Genomic DNA, 9939 nt, shown 5'->3' with positions numbered 1-9939 from the left:
ACAGTGAACTAAAGCAGTGTGTGGTTTTATAAACATGAAAGTGTTATGATACGTTAGCGTGGTTTTATAAACATAAAAGTGTTATGATACGTTAGCGTGGTTTTATAAACATAAAAGTGTTATGATACGTTAGCGTGGTTTTATAAACATGAAAGTGTTATGATACGTTAGCGTGTGACTTGGCACATTATGTAAACCAGATGTGAACAGGTTCAACAACCTCAGGTAACAAGGTAGGTCCTTCTCTGCAGATAATGCTATCGACCAATTGACATGTACATGTTGTGTAATTATCAGCCTAACAACTACTAACATTGGTTTCTACAATGGTAACCGATTCAAGAATAGCCATGTTGATGAAATTGATCATTATAGCTTTTACCGTATCTAGTACCTGCTTTCAGTATTCAGATCAAAGTTTCTTTGTGGAAAAAAAAAATTAAATTGCGCCATTCAGTTCACTTCAGCACCGTCTATCATCGCAAATCGAAATTATTTAAAGAGAAATTCTCAGGGACTCTTTTCTTAAGAGGGACTCTGACGATCTGTCTGACGAGAGACTCTCTCTGACGAGGGACTATGCTTTTACGATCTGTTCGACGAGAGACTATCTGACGATCTGTCTGACGAGGGACTGTCTGACGAGGGGCTATGTTTAACAATTTGTGTGACGAGAGACTGTCTGACGAGGGACTATGTTTGACGATCTTTGTGACGAGAGACTATCTGACGATCTGTCTGACGAGGGACTCTGTTTGACGATCTGTCTGATGATTGGCTCTGTCTGACGAGGGACTCTATCAATTCTAAAATCCCAGGTTGGCTTTACAGAAATATATAAAAGACGAAACTTTGGCCAAAAATATCAATGTATTGTGTAGAAATATGGACAGATGTAGGGTTTCTTTATAAGAGAAAGGCAGGCTCATTAAAATGTTCTGGGTTGGAAAAACGTTCACATCTTTTTGAGAAAGGGTTTGTTGGGGATGGGTGGGTGTATTACATGTATGACTTGCTGCCATTTTGTTTTACGCTTGTTTCCTGTTAGCCATGATCAAAAGATAGGACTATAGGAAACAACTCTTTGTTTTCTGAAACTTTTGTTTACACTCGTGTGATTATCTACAACTCCATATCCTGTCACCATGCGAAAATAAGCAGGTGTCAGGGAGATAGGACAATATGAAGGTTGTTCTCATTATTTCATTAGGATGATAAAAAGAATACACCACTGTTTAAGAATATGTTTTTATTGAAAAGATTGTTGTCATGGATGAATTTCGTATTTGACAGATTATTTCAGCTTTTTAGAATATAAACACCGATAAAGATGATTAGATCCCAAACAATTATGGGATTTCAATTGCAGCCCGTCTATTCTAAGGCAATAATAAACCCTCCAATTTGATATGTTAATCTGATTGGCAAAGTGTGACCATGTGGTTGCTGTTTTTCATGGCCCTGGTCGCAGACGAACAAAACTGATTCAAACTATGTGAAGTGTAAACAATAGATTCAGGTGAGAGATGTTGTACGGTGTCTGTAAAGTTCGGCGGAGGAATGATTTCATCGCGAAAGAGTCCCATTGTGTAATGCTAATGTTTCTGTCATAAGAAAATTGACAAACAAATCGATTAAGATGAATTGATTCTAATGTAAAGTCCCATTGTTTTATTGTTCATTCACATATTCTTGTATATCCTGAGGCTTAAGCTTATGAACACATTAAAAATCCCATTATTTGCAATTTTTAGAATCTAAGTTTGATAATTGATATTAATGAAAATAATTGTTATTTCAGATTCACGTTAAAAAAAAATGTTGACTTATTTAAAAAAAAAAAAAAAAAAATACTGGAATGTCCTAAAGATACTTTTCCCACTATACGAGTCGGACTGGTCACGGTAGTTCAGTGTTCGCTTCATCACCGGGAGGCCCCACTCGTGTTATGGTCGAGTAAAACCTTAGACGTTAAAATAGATAGTGGTTGCTCCTTTGCCAAACGCTCGTCATTTGGAAGTGAGAATCACGGGTCTTTCGGATCCCGTGTCGCGACAGGCGTTGGCACGCTAAAGAACCCTCTCTTCTACGGCTTTAAGCGTTAAGCAGAGGTCTAAATTTGTGGTGCCTACCGCTGGTGACGTCTCAATATGAGTGAAACATTCTCGACGAGACGTAAAACAAACAAACAATCAATCAATTCGCTGTATGAAGAGAATTGTGGCGCGTGCTATTTCGTTTTATTTTACGTTTATTGTTATACACAGCTCTAAAACTTCATTGTTATTTCGGATTTCAAACATTTCGGTTGAGCATCACTGAAGAGACATTATTTGTCGAAATGCGCATCTGGTGCATCAAAATTGGTACCGTATAAGTTTTACATACACACATATAGGTGCCTTACTCCATTGATCCGTCAAGGCATTGTTGTCGAGGTTTACATAGCTTCTCCGATCAGAATTAGAGAGAGAATGGAAATCGAAAATCATCACTGAATAAATACTTTACGAAGTTCTGCGATTCAACAAATTTCCAGAATAATGGTAAAAGATCAAGTTTGATTAAAATTCACGGGGATATTTCTTTGCATTCACTCCTCTTTCTACTTTGAAATCTAGATTCTCTACTCCAGTTGCCTTCGCACATCACGCATGTCTAATCTTAATTAGATCAGGTTATCTCGCAGTGTCCGCAAAGACGCAATTGTCCAGCAACAACACCCATTCATTATCGTTTTTCAATTTGCTGAACAAAAAATCCACGAAAAATGATATATCAATTTTACTCTCATGGTACATATACTTGACATGTGATATTTAGTTTCATTGATTTTTTGATAGATCTTGTGAAATAAAAGGAAGAAAATAGAGTGCATACATGGGTGTAGTGATCCTATTAGATAAATAATAGTCATAAATACATGTATATATATATATATATATATATAGAGAGAGAGAGAGAGAGAGAGAGAGAGAGTCTTGCGTTACGTTGGGGCTATGAGAGAGAAGACCGGTAACACGATCGAAATATTTCTACAAAGTGTTTAAAGTTGTTTATATATATCTATATATATATATATATAAACTTGCTACAAACAATGAATTGGATTTGTGGAGTGGTATACATGTATATGTTTTAGTGAATTCTAGCTGCAATTAGTACACTATTAAATTCGTGAAATATTAGGAATTTGTATATTTTCTAAGATGTTTAAAAATTGTGATTTAGTGCTCCTCTCTATATAACTATACAAAATTTTCACTCTGAATTGGACATGGTTTTTAGAAATCGTGGTCAAAATTTGAATTTTATTTTACTTTTATAAACATAAATCTATAGTATCCGTTTTTATCAATTTTGAAAAAGAGTTTGTTTTGTAGCAAGTGACCTGAAAGGTATAAAAAGACTTGGTGAATGGTGTAAATACATCGCATTATGAAACCTTACCCCACTTACATCAAGGCAGAACAAAATATACAGGAATGCGATCATGAATTCATGAATTTATACTCTATAGATTTGTCCTAAACACCGGTCGTATCTTGTTATTGATATTTAAATCCTTGATTTACAAAGATTATATTACTACAATAATTTTAACAAGCTGAAATATGTTGTGTCATGATGACTGTTTCAACTACTAAGTACATGAACTTATTGATGAATGTAAGAATTAGAAGTAACAATTAGATGTATGTGGGGGTATACTGCCAAAATCAAAATTAGAATTTTCAAAATGTATATAATAGGTCATTAATTTAGAATCGGAATATTGATTTTATCCGTTAATTAACCACGTTTTTAGGTTAATGACATGACTTTTGTCATGGCCACTCACTCGACTAGTTCAAGAATGTTTGAAATGGAGATTTTGTAGTTAAGTTAATCTTATAAGTTCTCTTGACGAATCTAGAGGGGGTGGTGGTTATGGGGGATTCTTGGTTGGAAAAGATGCACATTTTGGATCAGCCATATTATGAGAGTGTGATTACATTGGTTGTGTGATTCTAGAAATACAAGATGTCACAGTGTCACTGTTGATGTCTTAGAATGTAGTGTCCAAGGACACATGGAGACTATCTTCACTGATTCGCCCATCAAATCTACCATAAATATATATACATCTCCGTAAAATACATAGTGTGTATACTCAAGGACTTTTTGTAACACCTAGTTTTTATATGAAATCCAGTACCTTAATGAGTAATCTCGGAATTCTCGATTCATTAAGGACATTAACACAATGACAACGAGTAATTTGTACTAATGAACATTTTCAGGGTGTATATTTTTCAGACATAAGAGTAAACTACAGTACTTTAATCAATCTCTCTTTCGATTTAGACATTGCAGTTTGCATTTATGTTTTAATCATAATCATCAACGCCACCAGTAAGAACGCATGGGTTTGTATAGATGAGACCCCCCCATATATATATATATATATATATATATATATATATATATATATATATATATATAAAGCACTAAATAATCACAACTAGGTACTGAAAATTTTCGCCCCAGCCCGGGGTCGAACCAGCGACCTGCGGCACCCACCGCCTAGCAAGACTGTCAAACCAGTGCGTAAGTCCACTCGGCCACAACGACTCCCCCCCCCCTCTCTCTCTCTCTCTCTCTCTCTCTCTCTCTCTCTCTCTCTCTCTATATATATATATATATATATATATCGTACAATCAATATACACGGGCGCCACCTTTAACATTTTATTGGTCTCCGTTGCTTTGAGGGTTTCCTGATCTTGTTTGAAACCTGTGACAAATCGTAAAATTGATTATTTGAATTGAATATTTCATTATTCATGAAACCCAGATTGTGAAATGAATATAGTTGTAAGTGTTGTACGTATCTGATCAGAAATATTTTATTTTCTAAAGAAACATTCAGTGTTAAATAATTTTTGGTCTGGATTTATTGGGAAATTAAATTTGAAAAAAAAGCCAAACTATTTGCGAATTCTTTATATAAGATTGTAACAACAATAGAACTTCAAATTGTATAATTTTCCTGTTTTGAATATTGAGATATGTCATTTGATCAGAAAAGCTCGAATAACATGCAGCTATGCACGATAAGTTTTGATTTTTTTGGCTAATCACTGAAAATTTGATTATATATAGATTTATTGACTGAAAATCTGATTCTATATAGATTTATTGACTGAGAATCTGATTCTATATAGATTTATTGGCATATTGAAAAGGTTTTAACATATCCGACACAGCCCTTCTATCATTTGTCAAAATGGACAATATCAAGGTATTGTATGCTGGTAGCAATTAAGTTCTCGTGTTTTTAAAATAATCAGCAACAATGATCGATCAAAATTAGTTCAAGACTCTTGGGAATGCATTGGGTCTGTTTTAAATGATTTTTTTCTTCTTTAATAAATTAGTGGGTCACTGAACTAAGTTTCTACTCATTAAACGAATTTTGAATTCACAAAATATTTATATATTCCTGAAAACAATTTCAAAAGGTCTATCACGCCTCCTATGTTTGTTCTTACATGAATATACGAGCTGATGATGACCGGTGTGTAATCTATTTACAAGGTTAGTTAACGGTCATTCGAGTGAACTCAAGATGGTACGCGTAGTACACAAAAGGAAGCGATCCTATAGATCTGGACTTTGTCAATACAATCACATGTAAAACTAGCGGGGAATTATAATGGGTATGTATAAGTATTACAGAATAGCTTTTAATGCAAAATTTAACATTGCGATTTTTCTCTGAAGAATAGTTACCAGTGAATAACATACATGTATGACGACTTTAACAACGCAAGGCCTAATCTACAATACTCGCCCGATGATATATTCTCTGTTGTATGATTGATGGAAATACACTGTCTCCCTCGTTGCAAGACTCTGACCTTGAATTGCTTAATTTAGCCGTAGTAAATATTTCCAAAATTGCGACTATTGTTTGACCGTCAAAACTTCCAAATTATGTTAAAACATTATTAGAAATCATTACAAGTACGGATCTAAATAGCTCTCTCTTTTTTCATATTCTTGGCTTTAATTTGTTTGACATTAAAATGGGCAAAATAAAGAAAAATGAAAAAATGTATTGAACTTGAAAACTAGTATATCATCTTTAGACCTCTAAACTATGATAAAACATTATTAGAAATATTCATAAGTACGGATTCTTATAGCTCTCTATGTTTTAAAATTAGAATTTCAGGATTGCGGCTTTAATGTGTTTGACCTTGAAAAAATGAAGAAGAAAAATGTATTGACCTTGAAAACTAGTACATTATCTTTTCCTAGACTTCTCTCCCACTCATCTTTTGGATTGGTAATTTTAGTGCGGGATTCATTTGGTTATTAATTGGTTGTGTTGATTATGTATTTTAATCGTGCTATTGCAGTATTTGTTGTTGGCACTGTTAATCATATCCGAATCCATAATGGTACGAATTACCAAATCTTAGATGTTTGCCGAACTATCTATTTTGTATTGCTTGTGGGAGTTATGAGATTGATCACTGTTCGTTATCTTCACCTTGCATGGCAGAGGACAATTTCTTTGGTTCTGAAACATGTGGGTAGGGGGTGTACATCAAAGTCAGATTATGACAGACTAATGAAAAATCATATTTCCCTTTTATGTCAATACTTGTATTTCATATTGGTGTAGTTAATCAATCATGACCCTAAATTACATGTAATCTATACATACTGGTGCTGGTGCACAAAACATGCTTGGAGCAGGTGCCCATTTCTTGCAACGAAGACAACCATTTTATCAATGTATTAATATTTGTCATTTTTTCGTAGTATTTAGTATGTGATATTCGTTTTTAGCTCACCTGACCTGAAAGCTCAAGTGAGCTTTTCTGATCACCCATTGTCCGTCGTCCGTCTGTCTGCAAACTTTTCACATTTTCGACTTTTTCTCCGGAACCACCAGGCCAATTTCAATCAAACTTGGCAAAAACCATCCTTGGATGAAGGGCTTTCAAGTTTTTTGAAATGAAGGGCCATATCCCCTTCAAAGGGGAGATAATCGCAAAAATAGGGTGGGGTCATTTAAAAATCTTCTCAAGAAGCATTGGACCAGAAGAGCTGAAATTTACATGACATCTTCCTGACATAGTGCAGATGAAAACCATGACCCCGGGGGTAAGTTGGGGCCACAATAGGGGATAAAGGTTTTATATGCGAATATATAGGGAAAATCTTTTAAAATCATGGCCCCTGGGGGGTAGGATGGGGCCACAATAGGGAATCAAAGTTTTACATACAAATGTATAGGGAAATTTTAAAAAAAATATCTTCTCAAGAACCATTGGGCCAGAAAAGTTTGCATTTACATGAAAGCTTCCTGTCATAGTGCAGATTCAATATCTACATTTGGTTGTTCCCCGCTTTAGGTATTGGTCTTTTTTCTGATTGATCAAATAACAATTTCCTGTGTTTATTACTTTCGGTTGGAAATGCAAACCTGGTTGTATCCTACATCATTATTCTAAATGCAACCTGTTTGGAATGTGTTCACATTATCATACAATCGAGTTGCTCCATGTTTTTGCTGTCCTGGGGCTACAAACCTTACAGATGTTTGGATGGGGCTCTTGCTATTTGTTCTTCTGAAGAATTTGAAATCAAGAGAGTTTATGCTAAGATTGGTCTGTGGTCGATCTGGAGATCAAGATGAATATAGAAAAAAAGTTCATTAAAAAATAACAGATAGATGGTCAGTTGATGGATCTCTGATTAGAAGCTCTGATAGAAATGTTCAGTTCAATGTTTGTCGAGAATTTTTCACTCGTTTTGAGACGTCACCAGCTGTAGGTGAAGTACGACAGATTTAGGCCCATGCTTAGCGCTCAGGGTTGTAGCAGTGATGGTGTCTTTAACTTGTCAATGTCTACCGCGACACGAGACCTCCGTTTTTAAGGTCATATCCGAAAGACTCATGATTGTTACTTCTAAATGCCGAGCGTTTGGCGAAAGAGCAGTATCTACCAGGTACCTATGTTTACGTCTAAGGTTTGACATGGTCATGGCATATGTGTGGGGAGGGGGGAGGGGGGGTCGAACTCGTGACCTCCCGGTTACGCAGTTCAATGAGCTAACGGATATTTTCATCTTCCTTTTTAAGTAGCAGTGAGTGTAAGAATCACTCAGAACATAATTTATTGATGAAAAGGCTTAATTTAATATTTTAATCTCAAATGCTCAGTTGTTTTTAGCGTAGGGAAAATTATGTTTCTACAAAATTTGTGATGGCACTCAACCGCATTCAGTGCTGGTTTATACATACATTGTAGGAGGAAAATAACTGTACTTTACAATAAGATACATACATAGACATTATACAGTTATTTAATGAGAGAACAGTACACCTAAACTTATTACGTTTTCACGACATACACCTCTAATTCTGACTATACAAGTATACTAAATGAATAAACTGAATTATTCGTTAACCGTCACGGTAAATTGGAGATTAGATATCGGACTCAAGTCTTCTCCGTTTCCTTAATGATCATTTTACCCTGCCATAATTTCCATCCTGCGCGTGTCAAGCTGAGTATTGTGCGGTGGAGACACCAGCGTGAGTCAGAACATACAACAATATCGGCCGAAGTTCTTCCTCTCATTATAAACTGTCTACGTGTTTTGAATTTCTCGTGATTGTAGAAGATACGGTGCTTTTGAATATTTAGAGGCGGTTACTGAGGTTGTAACCCCCCCACTTTTGAAATTTTAAATTAAGAAAGATTACGCTGTGTCTTAATACATTTAGGGACCGCAATTCCCTTTTGGGGGCAGAGAAAGTACCATTCTAGTTCTGTGGCAGATCTTAGATGTAAGAAGAGATAATAAGGTCAAGACTGGCTTTTAAATTCGTTCCTATAGACGTTAAAAATTCATTTTCAAAGCTAAAATCGAACTTTGAATTTGTTTATACATATGAAAATCCATAGGTAGAGGAGGTGGTCCAGCTAATTTGATAGGCTGCTTGTCTTCCACTTCGGATTTAGCATACTTAAAACCCAGAAAGCTTAGAAACTGCCTTCACGCTAGATATTGTAATAATAATAATATCTTAACCGTTCACCCTGGAATAATTATATCTTAACCATTCACTTTGGAATAATAATATCTTAACCGTTAACCTTGGAATGATAATGATATCTTAACCGTTAACCTTGGAATGATATTACTATCTTAACCGTTAACCTTGGAACGATAATAATATCTTAACCGTTAACCTTGGAATGATATTAATATCTTAACCGTTAACCTTGGAATGATAATATCTTAACTGTTAACCTTGGAATGATAATAATATCTTAACCGTTAACCTTGGAATCACAGCGAATAATGGCTTTACTCTTATAGTACAGTAGAACCAGGTATATAGATAAATATTCACCGTTCTTTTATTGACTATGGCATCATTTTACAAGTGCAGAGGCTTTTTAAAAAATCCGTATATCTTTTTATCTTATTTTCAAAAGTGCGAAGTACGAATGAAAATATATACTTATAAGCATTCTAACAGGTTCACGAGTGAAATAATAAAAACAAGATATGTAACTACAGGATGCTGAATTTTAGTATCATATTATTAATTAACATTTTCCGCACTTTTTACTTACTAATGAAAGTTTGCGAAAAAGGTTCCAGTATTATAATAATACATTTTCCTTATGCTGACCATTTCGTTTTCAGCCACTGAGAAGAGGCTTAGAATGGAGGACAATGGCTGAGAGTCAGACTTTGCTAATCAGAGGGAAGAGGTATATGAAGTATTTCTCGCCCATTTAACAAAAACACCTCACGATAGGGAATACAGGTATAAAACAAATAATGTGATTTGTTGATAAAAAAAGTTCTGCATTATAATATTTAGAAAAATCTGTAAATGAACGATTCATTATATCAGCC

At 34.9% G+C, this 9939-nt stretch overlaps 1 long non-coding RNA gene across 3 annotated transcripts in view; it reads left to right on the top strand.

The window, feature by feature from the left end:
- Nucleotides 1-9939, top strand: part of LOC125650123 (uncharacterized) — a 55014-nt gene that overhangs the window by 44688 nt on the left and 387 nt on the right. For 2 of the 3 annotated variants that reach the window (XR_007360894.2, XR_007360895.2), the window contains exon 3: nucleotides 9724-9847. This is a non-coding gene — a long non-coding RNA (uncharacterized LOC125650123). Of the gene's footprint in view, nucleotides 1-133; nucleotides 819-9723; nucleotides 9848-9939 lie in introns of all 3 variants that reach the window. The other variant, XR_008803046.1, reaches the window with a different exon arrangement.

This window comes from Ostrea edulis, chromosome 5 (genome assembly GCF_947568905.1).
Source record: "Ostrea edulis chromosome 5, xbOstEdul1.1, whole genome shotgun sequence".
Classification (NCBI taxonomy): domain Eukaryota; kingdom Metazoa; phylum Mollusca; class Bivalvia; order Ostreida; family Ostreidae; genus Ostrea; species Ostrea edulis.
This window is presented reverse-complemented; position numbering and strand designations above follow the sequence as displayed.